This window comes from Aedes aegypti, chromosome 3, assembly GCF_002204515.2.
Source record: "Aedes aegypti strain LVP_AGWG chromosome 3, AaegL5.0 Primary Assembly, whole genome shotgun sequence".
Classification (NCBI taxonomy): domain Eukaryota; kingdom Metazoa; phylum Arthropoda; class Insecta; order Diptera; family Culicidae; genus Aedes; species Aedes aegypti.
Window position 1 is genome coordinate 44,523,262 of NC_035109.1, and position 24,504 is coordinate 44,547,765.

Consider the following 24,504-nt stretch of genomic DNA (forward strand, 5'->3'; position numbering starts at 1 on the left):
GGCCAACTACTCCGTAACCTTTCTTACGTAACATATCCTTGTTGTCGAAGCTGACCTCATCTAAGAAAACCAGGTTGTAAATATCCCATGGTACTGACAACATTTCCTTCACAAATCGGATTATCTCATCATCCCGGATTTGAATAGCCCTTCGCTCGATGGTCTTCCAGGACAATCCAGAATCGTGCAATATTGTACAAATCGATGATACACTGATTGATAACTGGAACTGTTGCTGAAAACGTTGCTTCGCTTCGTCCAAGAATAAGAAAGGTTCAATCTGGTACAAATGGACCAACCATTCACGCATGATGGTGTTAAATTTCTTGAAAACCTGCTCACGTTGCTTCCTTCGATAAAATCCGTTTTTCTCGTATTTTGAGAACCACTCGAATATAGTCGACCTAGATTTCCCATAAATTACGGCAAGATCTTTCTTTGCTATTCCGAGGAAAAAATGACCGTAGAGAGCATGATAAACGGTGTTACTGCTGGCGTGCTGCCGACGAACATTAAGAATGATTAAGTTAGGTTCCATGCTAATTTTATTGAGGCCTCGGTTTTGACTAGTGAAGATATTTTTAATTAATATTTACCATCAACGTTCTGGGGTAAAAAAAAAACGTAAATCAATAAATATTTACCATCTAAACAAACACATGGATTCCTTCACCGGTGACAGAAAGTTGACATTACGTTGATATCAAAACGTCAAAACCCATCGTCGCGTGTGGATGTCGCGTCGCGTGTGGATGTCGCGTCGCGAGTCGCGCTGGCGCGATCCGGTTTAGTGGCGGCCCGATAATAATATGTAAATCAAATAAATAAATAATAAGGGGTATCTGGGGTAATATGCACCTCCGGGGCAAAACGACTTTCTGGGGTTTCTATGAATATTTTAGAATAATTGTTACTCTTATAAAATCCTATGTTGGGGTCCCTATTATCAGTCCCTGAAGAAACAATTTTCTCAATTACTTCGCAAATACCTTAAAACACCACCGTGGGTCATTTTGCCTCAAAGGTGCATATTACAACAGATTCCCTTACCTTGTGATTCACATGAGATAGAAATTTCGAGTCTTCGGCAAAGTTGTTCAGCTAGTCAAGGACATCCGAAGGGCAAACCGTTTGGCTAGACATTTTGCCGCTAGGTGGTGCTAGTGTGCATAATAAATGGAGCATTTTGGGAAAGTTCGAATAATGACTTGTTCACATGTGGATCACAAGATAGAACTTGTTTGAAATGCTCAATTTTGCATACTCATTATCGCTACCTAGTGGTGAAATTTCGAATTGTTTGGATGTTTTTTGATATTCTGGACAATCTTGCTGAAGATCGGTTCTTTGCAAACAATCATAATGTTAAACTTTATGGGGGTTGATTCAATATTCAACTGAGTGTTGCAATACTTCTTTTATCGAGTACGTACTCATGACGGGAAGTGTACTCAAAATTAGCAGTTTTGTTTAGCTAAACTAAAGAATAACGTAAAATTTCGGTGATTTTTTTTTTTTGGCACGATCAGACAAATTTCGCTAAATTTGTAGACATTTGGCAAATTTTCCCAATATATCCACTATGGACAAAATAGGCAAAGTTTGACCGTAAGTTAAATTTTTGCGTCTGAAAACAACAAATAGTCATAACTTTTCAATTTCAATCGATTTCTATAACATTTGGAGTGCAAGTTACTTACTTGAATAACATTCAAACTATCATGACATTTGTTTTGACTTGATCTAGAATTCTTAAAAAAAAATAATAAAGTGGGGTAAAACTTTACTCTAAGCTATCCGATAGTGCTTTATGGAAATATTTCATTTATAACATGTGAGTTTTACCTTTATTTAATTAGCATATTTTGGATTTTTTGGCTTTAGCCCATTTGACGAGATGAAAATCAAATAAATTTTATTTTTCATAAAATTTCAATAAAGATCAAGGATTAAAATATGTTTTAAAATAATAAAAACAAATCTCAAAATAGTTTTGACCGCCTATTCGTATGGAGCCCGCCCATTCTGCGGTCGTCGCAGCAGCCGATCCACCTGACTCATATTCATATTCGGTCCGGACATGTGAAGACCGCCTACCTCCGTGTTGTCGTTCCGTTTTGCTCAATGGTGGCGGCGGCTGCTGCTGCAAGGGTTTGATTTCATTTTTTCCGACTAAATAATTTATGCAGAATATATGATAATAAATGTTTTGTTTTTGCTTCTTCTTCGTCGTCGCTTCTTGGGCTTGCAGTGGGACCTGTCTGGATCCGTCTGGTTAGTTGATTCCTTATTATCTCCGTGTACTTTTTCACCTTTTTGGCTTGCGTTTTGTGGTTTTTAAAAGGTCCATCATCAGACGACTCACGAGACGCCTCACCACTCACCAGCGAGCTTGCATGCGAAGAGGGAGAGCAATTGCACCGAGCAACCAAGGCTTGCCATGATTCTCAGTTTTTGCTGCTCCCTACACTCTATTCGGCTCTTTTTCTGTGTAGCTGGTTTGTGGTTGGGCCAGGTCTGTCTTATGCCTCCTATAAAGCTACTCAACAGGCCCCAGCTCTGGTTTGTGTGTGTATGTCCGGCTCGCGGTGTGTTTATAAATAATATGTATTTTAAAGACCTTTTTAGCTCGGGGCGTTTCATAAATTGACATGTGATGATTTTATAACTAATTGAAAGTTAATATAATATTATTTGGTGCGAGCATTATTAGGCGTATCGACTCGGCAGTACTTGGGCCGCGTTCGCCAAACAAGCTGCGGGCTGAGATTGGTGTTTCGATGGTGTGTAAAGTGTTGCTTGTTATCGATACATGAGTTACACCTGTTGGGCTGAGAGGTTTTGCCGACGACAGTAATATCGTTTGAGATTAACTGAGGCTTGATAAAATTGAACATTTAGTTTGAATAAATTTACCTTCATGGCTTATTTATTAGGAGATTGATAAAAGGTAATCGAAAACATAAGAAAAAATCCAAGTAACAATATTGATTATGTTTCATTTTTGTGTCATCATGTCTCAACATTTGATTATGTTTCATGGGAGTTTTTTATTGGAGCTTTAGTAGTTTTATCAAATGATCAAATGATGAATCTTGGATTTTTTACAAATGCAAATTCTTTACTTGAGTTTTAAGTGCTAAAAAACACGAATGATACGATTTTGATTCGATGAGTGATGCTAATTTCAAAATTTTTGCTCCCCTATGCTTAAACGATTTAAATTATGGTAAAGAGCATCCTCCCAAAATTTGAAATGATTTGGAAGAAATTTGACTGTGCACACGCCATTTGAAGTTTATATGGAGATTATTATGGAAAACGCCAACCTTTTGTGTTCAGCCCTCTATCTCTTCGTCATAATATTTTATGGAAAAGTGAACACACTCTTCTCATGTGAAATTCTTCCAGCTACAACTTTGCCGGAGACCACATTTTGATTGCACGTCAGGAAAAAATGTTATTCATGATCATAAAGTGGGTTTGCCTTCAGTAAGCTTCACCAACTATTCGGCAGGCAACAATGGTGCTCCTGGCGGGAAGAATAGATCAAAGTAATCCAGGCTACTATGTTCTACAGCAAAAAAGCAGTGTTGCTCTGAAGGTAATTGAATGATCATCTCAGCATGGTTTAGACTTTGAAATCAAGAATAACAATTTATCCTTACGTCCAAACAAAATGTGGTCTTCGGCAAAGTTGTAGCTGGGAAAATTGTGTTCGCTTTTTCATATATTATTATGACGAGCAGATAGAGGATTGAACACAAAAGGTTTGGCTTTCCCATAGTAATTTCCATATAAACTTCAAATGGCGTGTGCACAACCAAATTTCTTCCAAATTACTTCAAATTTTGGGAGAATGATTTTCATCATAATTGACACCGTTTAAGCATAGGGGAGCAAAAACTTTAAAATTTGCATCAGTCTAATGGGGGCTTGACCCATTTCGTTGATCAATGTATATAGCAAAGTGCATACTAAGGGGAAGTCGGAGTAGTAAGAGTTCGCGACTACAAAGCAAAGCCATGCTGAAGGTGTCTGGGTTTGATTCCCGGCCGGTCCAAGATCTTTTCGTAATAGATTTTTTTACTTACCTGGGCATAGAGTATCATCGTACCTGCCACACGATATACGAATGCGTAAATAGCAACTTTGGCAAAGAACGCTTTCAGTTAATAACCGTGGAACTGCTCATAAGAAAACTAAGCTGAAAAGCAGGCTCTGTCCCAATGAGGACGTTAATGCCAAGAAGAAGAAGATACTAAGTGTGGTAGCTAGAGTTGGTTTATTGATTTTCAATTGAAATATTACTTGAATTTAGTTGAGCGTGCATGTTTGATTGATATATGAGCACTTTTTGATTTGAGTGTAACTATTGACAGCTTGAATGAGCGCGAAAACAGCTTCCAGGCTGGTCGTCGAATCGAGACTTCAGTTTAGTGAAGATTGTTGTGGATGATGGTGGTGAAAACGGCTGTTGAATTTTCAGCCGAAGCGGAGAATCGGATGATGGCCAAAAGCAGTCGGAAAGTGTCCGGATACTACACCCACCATTCGAAAGTTAAGGGTTTCCTACACTCGATAACGCTTAGAATGATTTATTTTGTATGTTCTATGCTGAATTATACTTCACTCAGGTCTTAAGTGTCCGTAATATGAATCAAAACGGTACACAAGTTTCAAGCGGATGAATTTCATAAAGAACTTCCTGAGAAATTGAAAATATTGATTTTAGAAGGATCCAACAAAAAGTTAATAGAATAATGACAAAATTCTGGCTGAACTAACCATAATGAGACAATTATAAAAGTACCTAATTCCTAGAAAAAATGACTGCTCAACGTAAATTACCGGGTTTAGTCCTAAACGAGTTCAACATGGAATGCAAGAATAAAATTCTATGAGATGTAAGTAGTTTTTAAAGACATTTTCAGAACGGGTGGCAGGCCTCGTTTCAGATATTTTAGTTCAGAGTCTCTGAAAGTTCTCTGTTCAGAGAAAATAACGTGATTTTTCCACGGGTTTTTCTGACTGCTTTCGGCCATCAGCCGATTCTCCACTTCGGCTGAAAATTCAACAGCCGTTTTCACCACCGTCATCCACAACAATCTTCACTAAACTGAAGTCTCGATTCGACGACCAGCCTGGAAGCTGTTTTCGCGCTCATTCAAGCTGTCAATAATTACACTCAAATCAAAAAGTGCTCATATAGAACATGCACGCTCAACTAAATTCAAGTAATATTTCAATTGAAAATCAATAAACCAGCTCTAACTACCACACTAAGTTTGAGAGTTTATGTTTTCTTCGGGAAGGTAGGAGTTTTCTAGAGTTTTGCATAGACCACCATAGAGCACTGACAGCGCTTGTAGCAATCAGACAGCAAAATATTAGTGACTTAATTGATCATTTTATCAATATAGTGACTAAAAAATAGTCATAAAAATAACTAGAAATGAAAATTAGGTATTATTGGGTTAATTTAGAATGTAATGAACTGCAGTAATTTTAAAAACGTATTAACAGTTATGTGACCGGGATAAGACTTGATTGCAATAAGTGTCCAATAAGATGACGCAAAAGCTCGTAGTTTATCAAACTTCGGAGAACAAACTCGTGATAGAATTTTTATCGAAATTCCTGTATTCACACTAATCAAAATTCATTGAAGACTCTTTAAAAAAAATCGTAGATGAATTTCAGAATAATCGAGAAAAAATCCTGGCAGAATAAAAAAATCAAATCAAGCAAAAATGACACTCAGAATAAATTTGTGACAAAATATGTATAAATAAAACTTTTTTCAAACTTTAAGCCCAAAACTCAACTGATTTTTTATTAAATCGAGACAAACTGAATTAGGGGAATATGGTGCATAAGTATTTAGGAAATAATTCCATGCATACCTAAATATCTACATTTGAACTGAACGTTTCAACTGCAGAATGTTCACTAGTATTTTACAGGGTGTTTAACTGGTTCGAATACAACTTTGAATCGCTGTATATGTGTGCACCATGTGCATTCTGTGTATTGGTATTGGTGTCAGCTTTAGCCTCGTATATAGGCTACCGCCGCGCATGATGCCGACTTGCTGTCATTTGTTGTTTGCTCACCACACACGATGAAAGAGTACCGCGACGTCGTAGTAAAGCTGTTTGTGAGAGGTGAGCGACCAAGTGACATATTCCGGTGATTGAAATCCCACGAGGTGAAGCGAATTTCATTCATCCGTCAGTAACGGGGGACTCGGCCAAGGACCGTGGGAAATCCGGGCGGCCGCGTTCGGCGAGGACGCCAGCAGCCATCAAGGGGGTGAGGGAGGGGGCGACGAAAAATGAACCGCTCCATCCGGGAGACCGCTACTGAACTGGATTTGTCGATCGGGCCTGCTCACACCGTCATGATGGTGTGAATGAAGGACCTGTGATACAAATCATACAAAAAAAAAAACGCAAGGTTCGCGGAGTAACGGAGGTTACAACGAAAAAAGGTTGGATAGAGCCAAACTGATAGTTTCACGGTACGCTGGTCCAAAAGGATCGGCTGCGGGTCACTTAAAGCGCCACGTCAGTGATTGTTGGGGGGTGCGTATCCAGGCGTGGGAAGTTGCAGTGCTGTCGTCAGTCGTTTTATTTTTCTGCATTCATCCGCTACGGTCACCTCTCACACCCAATACGAGCGAATGAACATCGAGAAAGACAAAAACAATGTCATTTAAATGTCGTCTGACACGATGACATTTACATAACTCATAAGTTTTGCATATAATTCAGACATATAGGATCATAAACAACAAGAATAGTTTGATCTTGCTGGTTACCCAACTAACATTCACTCATTTAACATACACCATTATGGCAGTTTTATCCAGCATCATGTTTTATAACATTTTAATAATTTCCATGGCCAACCTTTGTTAAAGCATTGTTCACACAAATTTGGAGAAACTTTAAAGCATGTCGTTGAATACCAACTATATTTTTCAGCTTTAAAAACGTTTTACAAGCATTTAGTTCAGCTTTTATACGACTGGTCTAAAAATAATTAAAGAATAATAAAAACAAAAAAAAATTCTAGGCACTTTATAAATGTAGTGTCCACTATTATTATGATAGTATAACAATCTTATTTAAAAATCGCCAGTATACTGGATTCGAACTCGAGAACTTCCAATCGTCAGCGGTATGCCTTGTCATCTGCGCCATCCTAGAATTGATGATTAAACCGTCCAGTGCAAAATATAAACTTCTCATAGCTGAATATTGACCATGTTCGAGCTTCTATTCGACAACGTCTAATCAACACATGGTACGCTAATCTACAACTGAACAAGCATATTATTCAGCTGCTGTTTAGTGCTGATCCAAGCTGAGTTCAGTGGGCTATTTTTAGCGCACAGTGAGAAAATTTATGTCGATGTTGGTCAAAATAATGTTTATTTACACAAAGTAAAAACAGTCTGAAATGATTAATCTAATTTCATAATAAGTTTTAGTTTGTTCAAAAATGATTAATTTACTTAAATAATTTTATAAATTATAGTTTGATTTTTTTTATTTGTATTTTTCATAAACCTATTACATATGCATTGAAGTAAAAGTTCTCTGTATAAATATATTTGAATCATTTGAAGGGTTAGTCCTCAGAACCCACCTGAATAGAAAAATATTCGAATATCTTGATGCGATTTTTATTCTCGGAAATGGCCAAGTAAATCATTTTTCGTAGAGCGCAGTATTTATTCAGTTGTAAAGAAATGTCATTTCAAATGTAGCTGGCTATAGAAATTTATTTTTTTTTTTCTATCTTTATTAACGAGATTTTTAGCCCTGGGCTAGTTCATCTCGGGACCAACGGCTTTACTTCCCTTCCGAAGGAAGTCGTCACTGAATTTTTTAGTGACTATCTCGGGGATGGGATTCGATCCCAGGTCCTCGGCGTGAGAGGCGTGTGTTCTAACCCCTACACCAGGTCCGTCCCGGAAATTTATTTAATCAATTCTGTCAAGGAAATTTCCATTTTTCTTGTACGGAAAAACATCCCGAGCAGGCGAAAAAAGCTTAGCAATAGAAAATATAATATGGATAGCTTAAAGTGATATTAACTTGATAGATATATGATATAAAATATCTGGAAATGATATCTAAAATAAACTACTAGAACAAAATTTTCATGTCATATTTAGATTCTGCAAGATTTTACTAATAGCTGCGAGCTATTCATTAGATCTGCGTACATCAAATTTTTCATAGGTTTAGAAGTTCCAGGAACAAAATTTTGATATTGTCTTCAGATATTTTATCTCTTATGTCAATCAAGTCAATATCACGCTTTGTTTGTCAGTACTTTGCACCTACTCTGAATACTTAGCTTAAATGTTTATTTTTGTTTTTCACAATAATTCTGCATTTCTGGAGACTGACCATGTTTATTTTCTGAACAGCTATTTCAAAAGTTTTAAGAAAGCATAATTTATGAGCTTTGAAATGCATTCGGAACTCAACACGAATTTCGGATATTTTGTCCATTTTATGAAATTTAGCTATAGTGTGATCGCTTTTACAAGGCTTATTTATTGCTGAACAATGTGTTTGTTAATCGTCATTTTGGCCTCTATTGGATCAACTCTTCTTGTAATATGCTGAAGCTGAATAAGGAGTTTATAAAATACTTATTTAGCTCATATTCATGCTTATGTTAAACATGTGGGAATAGCTGAAGTGCGACGCAAGTAAAACGTTAGTTCGTCTTCTGAATATCCTTTTATACATATACATTTGTTTAGTGGAATATTGGCTTTTTAATTGAGGGAAACATGTCTTGTTCAGCTCATTTGTAGAACAATCTTGACTAGTCGAATGAGAATCTTTGGAAACGTTTAATAAGTGTCGATTCAACTTTTGTTCATTCTAATGCATAACGTTGAACATTGATCTAAGATTGTTTTAAAAAAGCACCTTCTCAGCTCTTTATAGAGCAAATTTTTTATTCAGCTGCCATTACCAGTATTGAACAATAATTAAACATGCATGCTTGTTTGTGGCTCTGAATTGTTAGTTGGGTATGCGAATATGACACGTGGTCAGAGACATTCAATCGACATTTTGCTTTCCGACATTCGTTTGATCGCTCGTGTTGTGACTGTTTAAGGGAAGCGTTGCCGAATATCAGCGAAAATATGTCGACTACCGTGATTGCTGGTGCACTGCACTGGTGTTATCGAGAAAAACGTGAAAATCAACGCTGCGTATTATAGGACCGAGGTTCTGGAGAAGGTTGTGGCTCCAGCACATCGAGACCTGTACGGATCATTACGTATTTAAACAGGACGATGCACCGGCCCACACAGCGAATATCATCCAAACGTGATGTCGAGAGAATTTGACTGATTTAAGACTGATAAGACTTTGTGGCATCCCAGCTCGCCAGAACTCCGTTGCACTTGTATGTGTTGTCGTACATGCTGGCCAAGCAGAGCGAGCATCAAGTGAGCACTATGGACCAATTTGAGAAGCTCATTTTCAAGATCTGAGACGAGATGCCGATGGACCATGTGCGTGTCACGTGCGATTCTTTTGAGAAACGTCTCAAGCTCGTCATGAAGGGTGGGGGAGGTGGTTGGTGTGCTCCCAGCTTAAATGCCCTTCTTCTTCTTCTTCTCGCCATTACGTCCTCACTGGGACAGAGCATGTTTCTCAGCTCAGTTCTTATGAGCACTTCCACCATTATTAACTGAGAGCTTTCTTTGCCAAAGTTGCCATTTTTGCATTCGTATATCGTGTGGCAGGTACGATGATACTCTATGGCCAGGGAAGTCAAGAAAATTTCCATTACGAAAAGATCTTGGATCGACTGGGAATCGAACCCATACATCTGCAGCATGGCTTTGCTCTGTAGCCATAGACTCTCACCACTCGCTAAGGACACTCCTTAATATGCCCTAAAGGTTCTCAACAAACATTGCTTCAATAGAAATTGGCTTAGAAAATAATATCTCGTGTTATCATTTTCTAGCATATTTTTAAAGTGTATTCATACTTATTGAACACCAAACAGGGCTGTCAGATATTGGTCCTAGTTTTCGTCAAAATTTATTCAAATATTTTGGTCAGAAAAATCTGCCCAAGGTTTTTTCTATGTTTTCCCTGAATCTTCTCCGAAACTATTCTCAGAAGTTTTTAACACTTTTGTTGTCGACGAAATATTCACCTTATTTTTTCACAAGGTTAGTCAGGACTCCCTATATATCATGACAATTTGATTTACAAATCGTCGAAAGTGACTCACCACCTGCCCTGTCCTGCATAGCTTTAGCATAAAGTGTTTTACTCAGTGCTGTTCTGCCGTGAATCGCAAGTCAGTCCCATCTGCAATTTCGTCAAAATTGAGTTGAGTTCAGTTTTCATCCTATTTTCCAATGCTCTTTCAGCTCCACTCATAAGATAATATAATTTGTTCGGAAAAATTAGAAAAAAAAGCAAGTCAAATTGTCCCATAATGAAAAGTAACCGCATATCAGTCCCACTACAGATTTCCACCCCGTGTAACATAAAAAAGAACCGTGTTTTGATTATCTCTATATTTTTCTCGAAAAGATATCGAAGTGAAAAGCAAATTTGGAAAGTTTTATTAAGATCTGATCATGTTTCAATCCTCTGGGATTTTTTGAATATTCGTATGGAAAACGAGTTTGGAAACATCACAGCCCATTTTCTCAATGCCTACTTTTTACAAATGGGACTGACTTCGGCAGTGGTAATGTCATGAATATCACGTGACTTTGACAGTTGACTATTGCGAATATTTTCCATCACGGTGGAAAAAGTCATCGGAAAATGGTTTTCCTGGTGACCAGTTCCTATTTATTATTGGTTGGCCATACTTGCTGGTTCTACGCTCTGCATGTTACTTAATTTGTGAACGGAGTCTGTTACACTGAATTATGAAGGTATTCAAGAAATTCTTAGCATACATTTTAACTTTTTTCGTAACTAAAATTACCATCTTCTTTATCTTAGACGTCTTGTCCTCAGTTTTCCGTCTAGGCTGCGTCTGCGTTGATAATCACGAATAATGAAAAACCACGAGCTGCTACGCCTACCAATAGTCGGGCATGGATTGAGTGATAGACAGAATAGAAGTTTAACACTTTCTCTAGGCATTTTAATAGTCGTGACGGTGTCAGAATATTGCATTAACACTGTGATTAATGGTCTTTGACAAGGTCATACACCTTCTCGATGAAGTTTCTCCCGAAAATGGTTTTAAAATAATCCATTTATTCATTTGGAACCCGGAGACTAGAATGTTTTCATTTCCGTTTCGAGCTCAAATCACACACGGCGGGCAACCGTGACAAATGTGACACTTCCTAGCATAAATCGTCCGAAATAACACGACCATCTAATTGTAGCAAAGTGCATGATTTCCGCCGTTGGCGTTGTTGCTGGGGAGATTTCCTATCGCGGAACGGTTGGCAAATGTTGCCTTCGCGATTGCATAGAGCTGCAAGTCTGACCCACAGGATCGCGTGATCTACGACAATGACAATGCTTCCGGTTGCCGTGTTGAAGAAACATGGACTTTCGCTTGTCCGCCATGTTGCACCTAATCCTACACTCCCGTGGAAAAGTTTGAAATAATTCCTAAAAAAAACATACAAAAATGTTTTGTCCATATCTGTGTGATTACACATCTCTCTATGAGTTAATTTTACCTAGTAGGTATTTGGACAAAAAAAAATTCCAACAAAATCTTTATTTGAAGTTGGATTTTTTCTCAAAAATTGAACTGAAAAATATGATTGATTTTCCCATGATTGATTGGACCGACATCAACCTTTTGCACGATGACTTGCATAATTTTTCTATTGATTTTGAATAGTTTTGAGATTTTTTTTTGTTCTTCAAGGAATATAAGAATACGGTTCTAATCCCAACTAACATTGGTAGTACAATAACAACTTATTCAGCTAAAATGCTGTTTTTTTTAGAGTATTACTTAAACTTCATCATGTGTATGTTTTTTAAAAGGTCACCCGAAACTTTTGCTCGGGAGTGTATATGGTGGTGCCATCCGACTGTGCTAGAATGCAACCTTCTGGTGACTTGTGTCCTGCCAGCACTTGGGCATAGGAGGAAAGAAGATTTTGTTTAGATTACCGGTACGGTTGCAAAGAACATGCATTTCTTCTGCCACGGCCGCAAAAGGGTAAGATGGATATTGCAATTACCAGCTACGACGACAACGTAATACATGGCCAAACCGTGACCGCTTGGTACTCGAAATAGGTGGAGCCAGGAAAGTACCGAATCACTGCAATTCGACCGTCCGTCGTCGTTCCGTATCAGGCATGTGGACGTCCTTTGGTAGTTGCATCGTCCCAAGAACTTTTCCTCTCCACCCACCCCACAGCCAAAGTTGCTGTGCAGTGCTGCGGTTAAAGTGCACCAGAAACAGCAGCATTCTTCACTGCAACCGCACAACATCATTGTCAGCCGAGGGACCCGAGCTCAAGTCCCAATCCCAATGACTGCGACGGTGTGTTTCCTATAGCAATTTAATAACAAAAATAAGTGAGTATAACTTTCCATCATAATGATGTCGGATTGGATTGGATTGGATTGGATTGGATTGGATTGGATTGGATTGGATTGGATTGGATTGGATTGGATTGGATTGGATTGGATTGGATTGGATTGGATGGATTGGATTGGATTGGATTGGATTGGATTGGATTGGATTGGATTGGATTGGATTGGATTGGATTGGATTGGATTGGATTGGATTGGATTGGATTGGATTGGATTGGATTGGATTGGATTGGATTGGATTGGATTGGATTGGATTGGATTGGATTGGATTGGATTGGATTGGATTGGATTGGATTGGATTGGATTGGATTGGATTGGATTGGATTGGATTGGATTGGATTGGATTGGATTGGATTGGATTGGATTGGATTGGATTGGATTGGATTGGATTGGATTGGATTGGATTGGATTGGATTGGATTGGATTGGATTGGATTGGATTGGATTGGATTGGATTGGATTGGATTGGATTGGATTGGATTGGATTGGATTGGATTGGATTGGATTGGATGATTGGATTGGATTGGATTGGATTGGATTGGATTGGATTGGATTGGATTGGATTGGATTGGATTGGATTGGATTGGATTGGATTGGATTGGATTGGATTGGATTGGATTGGATTGGATTGGATTGGATTGGATTGGATTGGATTGGATTGGATTGGATTGGATTGGATTGGATTGGATTGGATTGGATTGGATTGGATTGGATTGGATTGGATTGGATTGGATTGGATTGGATTGGATTGGATTGGATTGGATTGGATTGGATTGGATTGGATTGGGCAGCAAAAATGCTGTATTTTTTCTTCTTACACGCAAATGAAAGGGGATAGTTCAATTACCAAGCTGATTGTCTTGGGTTCAAATCCCGCGAGTCGAGAATTATTTCGGGTTGGAAATTTTCTGGTCTCCCCAGGGAATAACTTTTCTTCGAATGAAATCCCAACGAATTCAAAAATAGTCAATTGGCGAAGAACGTTCTCAGGTAATAATCATGGAAGTGCAGTAAGTAGGCCAATTCTAAATAATTTCATGGTGAAATTTCATACTCACTTATTTATTGTTTTAAAATTGACCTAGAAGGACACCGTGTCCATCTGCTGCAGCGATGGTGGCGAGAAGGCGTACTCGAAGCCATTCATCTTGTCTTGTGTGGCAGCTCGGGTTGGGACCGGACCCAGGAGGACGTTTTTCCCGCTGCAGCCGGTGCATTCGCCAGCCAACCCGGGTGCAATATCAGAATATATACATTGACTCCCACCTCCTGGATTTGGCATATTCCCTCCCGTTTGATTCATGCCCACCCGGTGATATGGTGGCTTCCTCTCGATGCCCGGTAGATACCGTAATGTGGAGTCAAATTGGTCAATGAACCTCCTAGAAGGTCACGTCTTCTTTCGTTTTTGCACTGAATATGGTTACAATCACGAACAAAAGAAAGGGTGAATCTCTGAATACACAACTTTCCTCCAAAAAAGTGGATTTTAAAACTGTCACTAAAAAAAAGAAGTAAGGACGAATCTCCGGAATTCGCGCTTTCTTCCAAGGATTGAATGGTTAATCTTGATAATTGCATCGAAATGAGCAATCAGTTCAACGCTTTAGACAAAATCTAGACTATTTAATTCAAGTGAGGAAGCAAAAAGTGCCGCCAATCGTGGTCAGTTTTTCCGAACTTGGAGGATTTAGGCAGAAAATCTTGAACTCCATTAGGGGAATCAAGGGTTCCTTCGAAATCGCAAAGAAAGGAGACTGTCGCGTTCTGCCGGGAACTCTTAAAGATCGCGAACTTCTTCTCAAACATCTTGAAGAGAAGAAGCACATTTTTTTTACTTAAGAAATCATTATGAAAAGGAGAACCCAATCTGGCATTCGTCGTAAAGGACTTTCTCAAGAATATGATTTAATTCGCTTTCACAAATAAATATTAAATCTTTTGAAAAAGCAAGACTTATGTTCGATGTCTGTGTGACATGGGAACATTTCTAGAAACCTGGTTGGAATTTTCGGAACCACGCAACATTTCCGCATGCATGCAAAATGCATGACTTGCGGAGGTTGGACGTATGTTCTGTGAAGGAAGGTACCAACAAGTTCGTATGCGCAAATTGAACGGCGACGTTTTTTGTAGTCGAAATTCCCCAGGCAGAATCACCAACAATCCTTATGTTTCACAACTACCGAAAAGCTAAACATTACATATACTTTGCAATTGGATTAAATGGACAAATTGATGTGAAGTTTTGCGAAAAAGTTACACGTTTGCTCAGTGAGAATCGAACTCACGACTCCCTGATCTCTAGTTAGGGCGCGTTACCCCCACGCCATTCAGTTAACGATCGCTTGATTAAGAATCATGCCCATCAGGTAAATTGTAATTATGCTCATTCACAAGCTAATTTTCACGTTTCAAAAACTTGCCTATTTCTAGGGAAATTGCCTGTATTTAGGCGTTCTATGGTGTTGTAAATTACACAGACAGAAAAATCCATGTTAAGTTCAGCGTAAAATCATGCACATGAAGGGAATGTCAGCTTTGTCACAAATTTACACCTCACATCGTGTAAAATTACAATAACATCATGGAAGTTTGCGCTATATATCGTGTTATTTATCATGGAGTCTAACCAATTACGCGACAATTCGCATAAATTCACATGATGTTGATGTAAGTTTTCACGATGTGTCATGTAAATTTGCGACCAATCTGGCATTCCCTTTAACGGCATGATTCTACGCTGAACTTTACATGGATTTTTCTCTCTGTGTAGTGATCAATTTGCCCCCGGTTTACGGTGCCTACTTTTGAACATTTTAAAACGGACAAGCCAGAAGAGCTCATGGAAAGAAAGTACGGGGCGAGTTACGGAGAAGAAGTGCATTCGCCTTGGCGCTGTTATCATCCGTTCGGGATCTAATTTAAGCTTGCTCGTCCCTCGGAGGAAGTTTACTTTCGCACTACGGGCCGTGGTACTGTAGCATAGAACACATGGCTTTTCCGTTTGACCGAGCCCCGATGATGGGTTTCGGACTCGATACAAATAGCTAGAACTCAATCTTATTGCAAAAGGGTGGAAGCGACAACGATGGGGCTTCACTCATTCGGGTTGGTCATTGCTGACGTCATTGGCAAATCGTTTGTTTCCTTGAGCGCAGGTGGGTGACAAGAGGGTGAACCGTGGTGGTTTTTTAAAGGTTACGATCAAAGGTTATTTTTTTAGCTTACTTGAATGGAATACTGCATCACATTTAATTTAGACAATTTCCACATCATATATAGTCAATTACTAATACAACGATTGCAGTAAATATTCGTTTCTAATTAGAATACATTTTACTTTTTTGCCGAATAGCCAATTTAATATTCAAAGTCATAGTGAATATTCAAATTTACATATCCATAATCAGCCATTCCATGAAAAATCTATTGGAAGCTTATTTTAAGCACAAAGAAATAAAGCTAGTCCATTCTCTGCAGACAGCTACTGACTGATAACTCAACTAGCAACTGCTGTTCCTTTAATTTCATCCAGGTATCTACAATTCATTCCTTACCACTAAGCATAGCATACCTCGAAACACTACAATACAATCCCAACAAAACCGATCTAGTGGGTCACCGAATTCCGTGAAAATTTACTATTTTGTTCCTTATCTGAAATAAGGATACACATGTTCTTGGATTTTTCTATTAGGGTGACCATTTCCGAAATAGAGTGACCAGAAAAATCACGATCTTGCAAAATTTTTTTTTTTTAAATTGCACGTGTGTCCTCATTTTGGGTATGGAACAAAATTGCAAATTTTCACGGTATTCGGTGACCCACTAGATTGGTTTTTCATGGAATGGCTGAAAAACTAAAAGGATGCGTGCTACTAACTAATTCCTGTACTTCTGCTCCCCTTGATTGACGATTATCACACTAAAATCCAACACTAGATAACTAGTAGAATTTCCATCTTTTTCGTTTTTTTTCTATGCACACGTTGAGTTTTAGTACATAACTATTCAACAAATCCCATAAATTCTTTCAAATAAAACTTCCTTCCAATGACATTTTTGCGTGTCTCAAGGATCAAATTATGTGTCTCTAGGGGATTTTTTTTTATTATCGTACAAATTGGGCCGAAGGGTCTCAGATTTTCATGAAACTTTTTCCACAGGCAGGGCTCATGAATATATGAATAAAAAAAATTGAGAAAAATTCAGGGTCACCTATTTTTCCGGAAAACTCAGGTGGAAATTTTTTGTTTTCCCTTGACACTACTTACTTTGAAAAATCATAACTCAAGAACGAAGCATCGTAGAAACAAAGTTTTTATATGAAAATTTAATGAAATTTTTGTCAAAAATCAATAAAAATATGAACTGGAAAAAGTTTTCCACAAAATTTTCCATCGTTGGGAAAATTCGTAAAGAAAAGCCGGAAAAACTATGCCCGAACTCGTGGAAAATTTTCAAAAAAAAATTTCGAGAAGGTAATTTTATAAGCTTTAATCACTGAAATGCACTTTTTTTCGTTTTCGAGTTATGGCCAATTTTGTGAAAAATGTCCAGATGTGCCATATAAGACTTTTCTTTGAAAAATCATAACTCAAGAACGAAACATTGTAGAAACAAAGTTTTTATATGAAAATTTAAGCAAATTTTCTCAGAAACCCAAAAAAAAATATGAACTGGAAAAAGTTTTCCACAAAATTTTCCACCGTTAGGGAAATTCATAAAGAAAAGCTGGAAAATCTATGCCCGAGCTCGCGGAAAATTTTTTTTAAAATATTTTTGAGAAGGAAACTTTATAAACTTCAATTCTAGTAACTTTTAGGATGTACTTTTTTTTGTTCCTGATTTATGGTCAATTTTGTGAAAAATGACCATATTAGCCTTTTCAAGGGGCCCAGATAGCCGTAGCGGTAAACGCACAGCTATTCAGTATGACCATGCTGAGGGTCGTGGGTTCGAATCCCGCTGGTCGAGGGGAGGAAATTTTCTCGATTCCCAGGGCATAGAGTATCTTCGTACCTGCCACACGATATACACATGCAAAAATGGTCAATTGGCAAAGGAAGCTCTCAGTTAATAACTGTGGAAGTGCTCATAAGAACACTACTCTGAGAAGCAGGCTCTGTCTCAGTTGGGACGTAACGCCAGAAAGAAGAAGAAGCCGTTTCTTTGAAAACCCATATTTCAATCGAAGCATCAGAAAAACAAGGTTTTTTTTATCAAAGCAATTGCAAATTTTCTAAAAGATCTGAAAGAAACGATATGGGATTGGTTTTAATGAAGTATAAGTCGGATTGGATTATATTTTTCATGAAACATTACACCGTTAAGCAAAGCTGAAAAAACTGTTTCTTTTCCATTCCAAGGGATTCTTTCTTTTCTATGGAACAAATAAGATTCTTTTTATATTTTTCTTTAATTTTATTCATTCAATTATTCAGTACATAACTTACATTTTATCATAAAACTATCTATTTTTTCAACCGGGAAGATTGCCTTTGGTTGCTACCACCAGAAGATTTTCGTTTCTTTGTAGTATTAAGAACAAAGCATGCTGTATTTTCTTGGTTTTCATGTGCATCTGAGAATTCACTCGCAAAAATGCTTCGTTCGTCTTTTGGAATAAATGAATGATATTTTTTGATAGGTTAGAAAATCTCTCCTGAAGTAATTTTTCAACCTCTGAATAGTCATTTTCAGTTGCATAGATGAATTCCCAATCTTTTTTAAATTGGTCTTTCACCTTTTGCGACACAGCCCAGTCAAAAAATTGTTTGGCGTTATTAATTTCCGCTGACTTTCTAATACTAGCATCTCTAGCCATTCGCTTAATATTGCCACCGATACCTGCTCTAATTTTAAAATCATTTTCATGGTTGCATACATTTTTGAAATTTGATTTATTTTTGTACTGCTCTCCGCAACCATCAGAAAGATAAATGATTTTTTCAAGCTCAGGAAATTTATTTTTCAATCTTGAAATTAGTTTTGTTTGGAAAGCATAAACTGATGTCGTGTTATGCTTTTTTATGTCAGCAATTACAACAAAATTTAAAACTTTGATCGAAGATTTGTCTTTGTAATAAATTACAAATGGATGTATTGTTACTTGAGGTCGTACAAAGTAATTGCTTTGAATGGAATCTTGTATTGAGGATTTTGCCCTCTAATAGACTCACACCTAAATAATTTTGTCACATCAAAATATTCTCCCACCATGTTTGCCATATATTGGATGGCGTCGTAGCTAACAAAACCAACAAGTAACGCACATGTAACGCATTATATTGAATTGTACATTGAATGCAAGTGGCGTGCTTCTATTAAAGTGCCATAGAAACTGACGTGTGAGTATTTATTTTTCCACGTTCAAAATGTGCACGAGAATCTATTCCTCAACAAAACGAACAATATCACACACGAATAATTTTCCGCGAAATCCATCTGGCACATTATTTCTTTGTTTTCAACTAGTGATTCATTTTTAGTTCTTATAAATTTATTTTGTTTATCTACTTTGAATTGATGCACAAGAAACTTCTCTGTGAGATTTTTCAAGATTTCTATATTGTTCGTTTTGTTGAGGAATAGATTCTCGTGGTGGGAGAATATTTTGATGTGACAAAATTATTTAGGTGTGAGTCTATTAGAGGGCAAAATCCTCAATAAAATCATTTACATTTTCCTCTTTGTTGATAATTTCACAACGAGGAGAAATAATCCAAAAACAATACTTAACTTCTTCAACGTTGTTTTCATCTAAGCGATTGGCAACAAAATCTAATTTCTTTAATTTACAATCCTCACAGGACCTCAAGTAACAATCATCTGCACTATCTGGACATATCATTTGACTAGTCAAAAAGGTGTTAAGTTTTTTTCTGTATTATGAACTTCAAAGCAATTAGTTTTTTTCAATGCATCAACCATGAATTTCATATTCTCATGTATCATGCAAACACAAACATTCATGGCCGATGAATCCTTTGTATAAACACATTGTTTTGGGTTAAGTTTCCAGAACGATGTGAATGAGACAGATTCCTGTTCACTCTTACAGGTTTCCAAATATTGTTTATATAAAGTATCCAAAGGGTCAAGCAAAAGGCGTTTTTGAACATTTTGGCGCACTCCATTGGGTAACTCAATAGATATGGTATCTTTCAAGCCAGGAAATGGCCGACTGATATCATCCCTTACACTGAGGAAAGCAAACGTAAGACTGTCATAAGATTTGCTTATGGAATTACGACACAAGAAAAATCTTTGAAATTCATAAGACCATCGTATGGTTTTCGGCAGATGTTGTTTCCATAATACACCTCGAAGGAATTTCGTAAGATGATCTTATGAACCAGCATTGACTTGATAACAAAATCCATAGATAGTCTTATGAATTACGTTCTGATCCATTCTTGGTTCCATAAGACTGTCTTGTGTAATTTGAGCTTTAGATCATAAATTTCAATGAATGAATAATACTAATCCGCGTTGAAAAATAGGTTAACCAACTTGGGAAAATCAAATTTTCATCCATTTTGTCGTATCGCAATTCGATTAAAGCACTTTACTGTAAGCATTAGAATCGATTTGTGACAAGACAAAATGAATGAAAATTGGATTTTCTCTAGTTGGCTAACCTATTTTGAACGCGAAGAAGTATATTATAGCAGCGAAACATTATTGAGAAAAGTTGTGAAGAACGCCTGAATTGGTGCAGGTTTACGTTAGGAACGGATTAATGGATGAGGGGGGGTTTGTGATTTCTTACGCGTCATACAAATTGTTTTGAATTTTCATTCAAAAATCTTATTCTTTGGATCCAATCCCTTAATCTGATCGAAAGAAAGTGTTAGTTACAGCGGAATTGATGATAAATAGAAAATATTTACCCTTTGATGCATTAGAAACGGAGTCAGCCAGCGACAAATCAGCAAACACGTCCATTTCGGAATCCATATTGAATTTCTGATAGTGAAATGGCTGTACCGAGAAAATTTGCCTCACGTGGTTCTTCACAATCATGAGCAATGGGGTTCATAAGCGTTCTTATGACATTGACAATTGATTGTTATGAAAACATTACACTTATCTTATGAATCTCAATCTCGTCGAATAAAATACGCAAGTGTCTTATGAACCAACAAAAAAAAAATAAAAAACGCGTTCATTAGTGCGATCTTATGAAAATCATGCGAGATTTTTGCCTCAGTGTAGGTAAAAATTTGAAACTATGTCTTGGACATCTGATCCATGCGGCTGTTGTAACAGCTGAGTTCCAACCCCCTGAAGAAAGCGCTAGTTCTTGAAGCCTACCACCATCTGTGTGGCGCTAGTGCTGTAGTAAACAAATTTAGGCTTTGCCCTGTGACATGTGCATTCAACATGTCATTCCTATTTCTACATTTTAGCATATCCAGCAGACCACACCAGTGGAAACATGCGATCGTAAATTACCGTCATAGGCATTGAACCATCAGTTCAATGCCTGCTCAAAATAGTCAGCACTTATGGCAACTGCCAGAAGTGTCGGGTAACAATTTATTGAACCATGCTGTTGCCATCCGCAGGCATGGCCCTTTTTGGAATACTCTATCTTTCTCTTTTCCGCATGCATCGATCACTGATAGGTGATCGCCTACATGCTGTTTCACAGAGATCGAAGCTTCGAGTGTCTCCAGTAGGACCTTGTAACAAATCAATTTGAAATAAAGAATCATTCTTGACTGGAAAGCGCGAGAGTTCATACCTCTAGTGATGACAATCGTCCAAGTAGTGAAAGAACGTTACAGCCCTCATCAAACCCCGTGCGGAAGCGACAAATTTCGTATGAGAAAAACATTATACTATTGATAATCGTTTATCGTTGTGCCTAATAAAATGTGGATAAATTATCTAGCAATTACAGAAAAATTGGATAGAGTAATACTTACTCAACACTAGATTGATAGGTAAAATATGAATGTCGCATTCGAAAACGAGTGTGTCTCGTGCCTAAAACGGTGTTTTTGGACGAGCTGTCAAATCAGCACCTTCTCCAGCACCAAATTTTTGGCTTCACTTCAGTTGTTCGTGAATGTCAGCCGTTTCAGTCCTGTGCTGAGTTCAAATTTAATAAAACGGAATTAAAATCCTCTGTAACATCGACAACATTAGGCGGAAACCAAGTCTTTATTTTACTCAAAATTTGATTGAACATTTCGTCCATAGAAGCATTGCGATAGTTACTACTAGAAGCATCCAAACGTGAAGATTTTACTTGAAAAGAAATTTCCAAGAATTTATCAAGCTCTTGTATTTTTTGTGCATTATTTATAGAACCAACTGACTCACCCGAGGAAGGAGTTTCCTTTGGCGACGCCAACGAAGATAGTGGTGAAACTTGTTCCTCAAACGCCATTGCTTCTGGAAGATCCGTTACGAGAGCCTTCTGGTCACCGGTAATGGAGCACTTCACGCAAATTTTCATCTTTTCCGTAATCCACCGAACTCCATTCGAATGAAGCTTACTGATGAGGCCTTGGCTGATCGATCGTAGATTTGTCCTTACTGATTTGTGGCCGTCCAGTCCGAAGGGGTTACAGCATAAAGAATTGTATTCGTAATATTGAACTTTGTCCATTTCAACAGCTTCGGGAAAACTTTTTTCACTTTACAAAAAATAATAACGAGGAATATACAGCTGATAGACAACACTTGCACTTTCTCACTGCTCTTTGTTAGTTTTTGGTAAACTTATGATTCTCAAGCCATTTCAACGCTTTAAACTTGAATTGGTAAATACCTATTTGTCATATTGTCTACCCATTTATTTAACTGTCAATTTTGTAGTTACCTAACAGGAAAAAATTGCCTACATTCTGATTGAAGAAAACTTTGTTTCTATGTAGTTTTGTTCTTAAGAAATTTTGTTTATGAACTTATAAATTTGTTAATATATGGTTCAAACAGCTCATCCTAGCAATATTTGATCATGTTTTAGGAACGAAAAATGAGCGAAATATTGAAAATATTGTAAAATATTGAAAAATATTGTAGGATTGGATCTTATTGATCGCTATTGTCAAATATACTTTGTTTGAAAGCTGAAATAGCTAATCGGGTTTTCATTATTTGTTTTCATAAACAGTGAAAAATGTCCTGGGAAACTTATTCCATTTCAAAAATTTCATATTTTTGAGATAATTTGAATCCGGTTCGACAAGTCATGATGAGTCTTGAGTCATGATTTTTAAACGAAAAGGCATGTATGGCAAATCTTTGCATTTTTTACAAAATTGATCATAGATCAGGAACTAAAGAAAAGTACATCCTAAAAGTTACCAGAATTGAAGTTTATAAAGTTTCTTTGTTAAAAATATTTTATTAAAAAATTTCCGCGAGCTCGGGCATAGATTTTCCAGCTTTTCTTTATGAATTTCCCCAACGGTGGAAAATTTTGTGGAAAACTTTTTCCAGTTCATATTTTTTTTTATTTCTGCGAAAATTTGCTTAAATTTTCATATAAAAACTTTGTTTCTACAATGTTTCGTTCTTGAGTTATGATTTTTCAAAGAAAAGTCTTATATGGCACATCTGGACATTTTTCACAAAATTAGCCAGAACTCAAAAACGAAAAAAAAAGTGCATTCCAAAAATTTCAGTGTTTAAAGCTTATAAAATTACCTTCTCGAAAATATTTTTTTGAAAATTTTCCACGAGTTCGAGCATATTTTTTCCGGCTTTTCTTTACGAATTTTCCCAACGGTGGAAAATTTTGTGGAAAACTTTTTCCAGTTCATATTTTTTTTTTTTTAATTTCTGAGAAAATTTGCTTAAATTTTCATATAAAAACTTTGTTTCTACGATGCTTCGTTCTTGAGTTATGATTTTTCAAAGTAAGTAGTGTTAAGGGAAAACAAAAAAATTCCACCTGAGTTTTCCGGAAAAATAGGCGCCCCTGAATTTTTCTCAATTTTTTTTTTATTCATATATCCATGAGCCCTGCCTGTGGAAAAAGTTTCATGAAAATCTGAGACCCTTCAGCCCAAACCCGTATCGTTATTTTGGGTCCAACTTGCCCAGGGATACCTAAACGATTTAAAGATTGTTTCATTCGTATTTCACCATTGCCAAAGTGCAAAAAAAAAGTCATCCTGAAAGGGTCTAGTTAATTTTTGGAATGATTAGGAACTCAAAAAAGATATTAGAAGCAATCAGTGATTGATTCCCGTTGAGTTCAAGAGCTACTTTTAATAGAAATACTATTAGTATTGTGCTACGTAAATCCTGTTTCTCCATCGTTCCAGTCATCCAGTTCCATCAACAGGTAACCACGGCTGTTCGACAATGTCAGCCGAATTAGGTTTTAATCGATTAGCAACGCGTCATTATTCCTTCCAAGTTTCGAACCTTCGTTGGTCGTCCATCCGTCCGTAAGAAAAGATCATTATTTTCTTGTTGTCTCTTGGCCGCGCTGCGTTGTCTTGAGCTGCCTCCGTTTAATGGAGCTTCCTCAAATATTTAGAGCTAATGCCCAAGACGATCGAACGTAGTCGAGCGCTCCATTGTGTCCCCTTGTTCCTATTCAAATCTCACTTTTTACTCACTTCAATCAATTCAGCAGCTGGTCAACGGCGGCGGGGGAGCAAAAAAATCTTGAGCAAGAAAAAGAAAGTGTTTCGAACAGAATGGAATCTTGTATGCCTCCTCGTGTACCCTGCGTTACCATTTGCCACTAACGAGAGATTTGTTTGCCTTCGCTTTCAAAACCGGGTGAAGTTCGGGGGAATCTGGCAACTTTTCGGAGTCACAGCTATCGCTGCCACTGCGGGATGCTGCATCCAGATATAGACAAAGAACTGGACAATCATCCTTCCCTCGTTAGCAGTTTGTCAGGTTCTAATTCGTTGCCTATTTTGGAT